Source organism: Arachis hypogaea, chromosome 19 (genome assembly GCF_003086295.3).
Source record: "Arachis hypogaea cultivar Tifrunner chromosome 19, arahy.Tifrunner.gnm2.J5K5, whole genome shotgun sequence".
NCBI lineage: Eukaryota > Viridiplantae > Streptophyta > Magnoliopsida > Fabales > Fabaceae > Arachis > Arachis hypogaea.
Window position 1 is genome coordinate 64,299,662 of NC_092054.1, and position 5,175 is coordinate 64,304,836.

At 38.6% G+C, this 5,175-nt stretch overlaps 1 long non-coding RNA gene across 1 annotated transcript; it reads right to left on the reverse strand.

Annotated features, from left to right (window-relative positions):
- Positions 1–3,915: 3,915 nt before the first annotated feature.
- Positions 3,916–4,410, reverse strand: LOC140182059 (uncharacterized). The gene is made up of 3 exons (XR_011877913.1): positions 4,273–4,410; positions 4,124–4,179; positions 3,916–4,045 (listed from the first exon to the last, which is right to left on the reverse strand). It is a non-coding gene; the product is annotated as an uncharacterized lncRNA (long non-coding RNA).
- Between the last annotated feature and the right edge of the window lie 765 nt (positions 4,411–5,175).

Below are 5,175 nucleotides of genomic sequence, written 5' to 3' on the forward strand. Positions count from 1 at the left end.
GGATTTATTATTTAGGATTTAGTGTTTTGGGCTTTAGGGTTTGTGGCTTAGGGTTTATTGGTTGTGATTTAGGGTTTAGGCTTTAGAGTTTGTGGTTTAGGGTTTAGGGTTTAGGATTTATGGTTTGGGGTTCAAGGTATATGGTTTAGGGTCTCGGCTTTAGGTTTTGTGGTTTATGATGTAGGGTTTAGTGTTTAGGGTTTATGGTTTGGGGTTGATGGTTTATGGTTTAGGGTTTATGCTTTAGGGTTTGTGGTTTAGGATTTAGGGTGTATAGTTTAGCTTTTAGGGTTTATGGTTTAGGGTTGATGGTTTATAATTTAGGGTTTAGGGTTTATAGCTTAGTGTTTAGGATTTAGTGTTTGTGGTTTAAGGTTTAGACTTTAGAGTTTTGGGTTTATGCTTTATGTTTTGGGGTTTATGGTTTAGGGTTTAGGGTTTTGGATTTATTATTTAGGGTTTATAGTTAAGGGCTTAGGGTTTAGGGTTTAGGGTTTATGGTTTGGGGTGAGTGTTTATAGTTTAGGGTTTAGACTTTAGTGTTTGTGGTTTAGGGGTTGGGGTTTTGGGTTTATGGTTTGGGGTTGAGGGTTTATGGTTTGGGGTTTAGGCTTTAGGGTTTGTGTTTTAGGTTTTAGGGTGTAGGGTTTAGGGTTTAGTGTTTATGGTGTGGGATTGAGGGTTTATGGTTTAGGGTCTCAGCTTTAGGTTTTATGGTTTAGAATGTAGGGTTTAGGTTTAGGGTTTATGGTTTGGGGTTGAGAGTTTATGGTTTATGATTTAGGGTTTAGGGTTTATAGTTTAAGGTTTATGCTTTAGGATGTAGCGTTTAGGATTTAGAGTTTATGATTTGGGGTTTATGGTTTATGGTTTAGGGTTTAGGCTTTACGGTTTGTGGTTTATGGTTTAGGGTGTAGGGTTTAGGGTTTAGGGTTTGGGGTTGATGGTTTATGGTTTAGGGTTTAGGGTTTATAGTTTAGTGTTTAGGCTTTATTGTTTGTGGTTTAGGCTTTAGGCTTTAGAGTTTAGGGTTTATGCTTTAGGGTTTGGGGTTTAGGGTTTAGGTTTTAGGATTTATCATTTAGGGTTTAGTGTTTGGGCTTTAGGATTTGTGGCTTAGGGTTTATTGGTTATGGTTTAGGGTTTAGGCTTTAGAGTTTGTGGTTTAGGGTTTAGGGTTTAGGATTTAGCATTTAGAGTTTAAGGTTTGTGGTTTAGGCCTTAGGATTTATGGTTTTGGGTTTAGGGTTTAGTGTTTATGGTTCGGGGTTGATGGTTTAGGGTTTATGGCTTAAGGTTTATAGTTTAGGGTTTATACTTTAGTGTTTCTGGCTTAAGGTGTATGGTTTAGGGTTCAGGGTTTAGGGTTTATGATTTGGGGTTGATGGTTTATGGTTTAGGTTTTTGCGTTTAGGGTTCACGGTTTATGGATTGGGATTGAAGGTTTATGGTTTAGGGTTTAGGGCTTATGGTTTAGGGTTTAGGGTTTAGGATTTATAGTTTGGGGTTGAGGGTTTATGGTTTAGGGTTTAAGGTTTATAGTTTAAGGTTTATGGTTTATGGGGTTTGTTGTAACACCCTAATTAGCCTAAGCCTTACCTCGCGTCGTAAAGCCACGGTCAATCAGAGATTACGACAGTTCTAAACTCATACATAAATAGTACTAGAAGCCCAATGAAAGATATAGCTCAAAAACAGAATTTCGAAGCACAAACATACTAACGGAGCTACTAGCTTAAGGCATAAGAAACAGAGAAGATATAACAAAAGATAAGTATATAATATCATAGGGAACTAGTCACGACTCCCGGAGTTTAAGCCGGCTAGCCATATACTGATATACAAAACCATACAGTAAAAACAGCTTATACGAGTTTTGTTCTCTCAAATACATGCCTCTAGGCAAAACAAAATACAAAAGGAGAGATGTATAAACAAAATAAACCAAAAAGAACTCCAAAATGATCCAAGATTCTCCGCTCCTGTCACCAACCAAAGCAACTCACCGAGGTGGGTTGCGACCTACATCTGAAAAACACAACAACAATATGGTATGAGAACCGGCGGTTCTCAGTATGGTAACAGTTCCCAGTGATATAGGATATAAGACCCCGGGACGCCAAAGGCAATCCTAAGCTCCATATCAATCACAAGATTTAACTTAAAGCATTCTAAAACATTTAAGCATAATATACCAACTTGACTTAAATAAACCAGGTTATCTATCTTAAGGGATTTCTATTCTAACCAAACACCGCTGTCCCACAGCCTTCACCAACCGATCCTCCATGCGATCCCATCGCCACCGCCTTCCGAACCTCCTCAATCCCAGCAGAAAACACAGATAATGTTCAAAGCAAGTATAGCACAAGTAGTAGCATATATGGCAAATAATTCAGATAGCAAGTAAGCATGTTATTCAATTAGGCAAACCATTACAAGTAGACAAAGCATACAAGCAGATAGGAAATGCATATGATGAATGCCTGCCCTACTGGCTGTGATATCACATTGTCGATTCAACTGCCAACCTGACACATCTCCATGGAGACGTCGCCCTTCGGATTTTTCATATGGGAACCCCCGAGATATAGTGCCCGGATCACTGTCCAGGTACCGGCGCCTGCTCGCCCTATAGATCCGAAGGGATGCGAGCGGGATATTCTTGCCTCAGACCTCACATCTCAACGTAAGCGGGATTAACCACCGTCCTTACGCCGCCGCCGCTACCTCGATAGGCGAGATTAACCACCGTCCCTGCCAGGCGCATGGCGTCTCAAAATATTATGTAAAAATATTATTTCAATGGTTTTCAAAAGTATTTTCAGCATACATAGATCCATCACTTCAATCCGAGTCCCCGACTCATCTCAACCACTGTCCCTTTATAACTCAGTTTCCAAATACCAAAAGTCTATCATTCCTCATCTCATATACCAATCATCCTTCACCTAACGTCAAACCATTCTCAGCACGCCAGAAACCTAGGCCTCCGTTTTCTAATTTACCTTAAAATCATGTACTAGAGCCCTTAATTTATATCCCATGTTCTAATACTCAAAACTAGGCCCAAACGTCTTAAAATGCTATTATAGAAGCTTACAACCTTGTTGAAAAGGCAAAATAGTTGAAAACAAATAAATTTTTGAGAAACAGGACGTGTGCACCCGCACATATCAGAAGTAATGAAATTCTGCAACTCTGGAAAATTTCAGATTTTTAACACTAACTTTGAATGATCATAACTTCCTCTACCTAATTCCAATTTTTTTTTTACAAACTTTATATCGATTCGAATAGTTTTCAATAAGCTTTAATGCTAAACTAATTTCAATAGATTTTGAAAACCAAGGCGTAAGTTATGATTAGACAAAATTCACCAAAAGTCAACTTTTACCAAGACTCACAAGAATCTCAATTTACCAACTTTCATAACCCAATCCAACCAAAACCACATCAATTCTATCACATATCAGAATTTACCATTTTCCATATCCAATTTACCACTCCACCATATATAATCATCAATTCTCACTATCAAATACATAATAATACCCTTACTAACCATCATCATTATTAATTTCAACATCAAACTCCAACATCATACTATCAACATCAATATAACCATTTATCAACAATCCAACACTCACCTTCAATTACCAAAAATATCAATATTTATCATCCATTATCAACCACATCAACAAATCCTCATCAACAACAATAATCATCAATACTCATTAACACCAACAATTCTCCATAATCATCCTTAATCACAATATTCCAAGGATACCAACAATTAACATCAATTTACACATAATCATTCATACACCAACAACATCCAATCCTATCTTAGGGTCAACTAGCCTAAGTGTCCATGAATATTATATACTACATAGAGGAAACCGAAACATACCTTGGCCGATTCCCTTTATGCACCCAAACTCAAAATGAGCACCAACAATCTTCCAACCACAATCCAAGCTTTCAAATCCACTCCAACAAGCACAAATAAGTTCCAAAAGCTCCCAAAGCCACAATAATCAAACTATATACATATAAATCACCACAAATCAACCTAGGGTTCAACATAAGCATAATCTCACAAGGGTTTAAGAGCTTTTACCTTTCCCAACAGATTTGATAACACAAATCCAAAGCTAAGCAAGGATTAGAGCAAACCTAAACATCCAAAATCACAAAAACCCATTTAACCCAAAACTCTAATAAAACCCAAAATTTTGAAGAGAGAAACTGGAAAGATTTCGTGGTTACCTTGAGGGTTTCTTGGGTGGGTTTTGTAGAGCTCTTCACAAGGAACGCGTAGCCGCAAACGGTGCGGCGATCGGAGCTCCGTAGCTCAAGATATGAGCTTGGGAAGTTTGAAGTGAATAGTAACAATGGTGAAAAGCTCTCACCTCTCTCCTCACTTCAGCTACTGTTGTGTTTAGGTTATGAGGGTGAAAGTGGCTGAAATGGGTTCATTTAAGTGTATTTATATGTTGGGCTTGGGCCCAACTTGGGCCCGGTCTAACCCGTTAGCGTTTTTAGCCCGTTTGGCCTAACTTCGAGCCAAATCTTTAAAATTAAAGCCCGATTTTCCATTTCTAGTGTTTTTCTAAGGTTTTTTGACGGTTTTCACTTTTCTCGTGCGGTACCAGGCAGGCTTGAACCGGTTCAACCGGTTCACAATTTTTCACGGTTTTTCGTAGAAAGCACATTTTCTGACTCAGAAAGACTCACTGAGTCCAAAAATTACCTTTAAATCCCCAAATTCTCTCTCTAACTTTTTGGAATCTAATTTGGGCAATTAATCACTTAATTAACCGGTTGATTAGTTGCGGTTCTTACATTCTCCCCACCAAATAAGAAATTTTGCCCTCAAAATTTGAATTACCTGAGAAAAGCTCGGGATAATCCTTTCGCATCTCAGACTCCAATTCCCAAATATGCTCTTCTACTCCTGTTCGCTCCCAAGCAACTTTAACCAATGGGACATCCTTTCCTCGTAGCTTCTTTACACTAGTGTCATCGATCCTCACTGGTGTCACTTGGAGAGTCAAGTTCTCTTTCAACTTGACCGATTCAGGCTCCAACACATGAGCCGCATCCAACGTGTATTTACGGAGCTGTGACATGTGGAATACGTCATGCAAGTTAGACAGATGAGGTGGCAAA